The sequence below is a fragment of the Mus caroli genome, chromosome 1 (assembly GCF_900094665.2).
Source record: "Mus caroli chromosome 1, CAROLI_EIJ_v1.1, whole genome shotgun sequence".
NCBI classification, from domain to species: Eukaryota; Metazoa; Chordata; class Mammalia; order Rodentia; family Muridae; genus Mus; species Mus caroli.
The window spans coordinates 125,210,304-125,211,003 of record NC_034570.1 but is presented as its reverse complement, the minus strand read 5'-3'; the positions used below and the strand labels follow the sequence as shown (position 1 = coordinate 125,211,003).

Here is a 700-nt window from a genome sequence, read left to right as displayed (position 1 = left end):
GAAAAGTGCCACAGTAAACGTGGAAGTGCAAGTATCTCCAATCTTTTGAGTCCGTGTGAGCCATATGACATTTCTGTCTCACCCCCCCACCTTACCCCCCCCCCCCCCCCCCCCGCATGTACCCAGCAGGTTAACTGCTAGTCAAGTAGCATAGAAAAACCTCATGGGAATTTTTTCTTTATGGTCATGTCCACAGCAACATTTCTGTCTTTTGAGAAACCTCCATGCTGACTTTCTTAATGGCTATCAGGTTTGTGGCCTGAACAGCAGCAGTTTAAGGCAAGTCTCTCTTTCCAGCACTTGCACTGGGATTTGTTAGGTTTTTTTTGTTTGTTTGTTTTTTGTTTTTTCCCTCAAGGGTAGCTGTTTTGATTGGGATGAGATGGAGTCTCAGATTGTGATTGTGTAAGAGACTATAGGTGTATGTATGGCATGTCATGCATATGGAAGCTATAGGTCCTCATCTTCCACTTTGAGACTGAGTCTTTTGTTGTTGTCCACCACTAAATGTAACAAGCTGGCTGGCCCACGAGCTTCCAGGGAATCACTTGTCCCCATGTCCAACCTCAGAAGCACTAAGATTACAGACATACTTCCCTACTGCCTGGGATCAAACTCATGTTCTCATGCTGCCGTAAGCATTTTGTTCCTGAGCATATCCCTAGATCCTCAGATCAGTCCCTCCCCTCCCCCTCTCCCT

General features: G+C 46.1%; 1 pseudogene; it reads right to left on the bottom strand.

Moving 5' to 3' along the window:
• Positions 1-114: 114 nt before the first annotated feature.
• Positions 115-249, bottom strand: LOC115032435 (annotated as a pseudogene).
• Between the last annotated feature and the right edge of the window lie 451 nt (positions 250-700).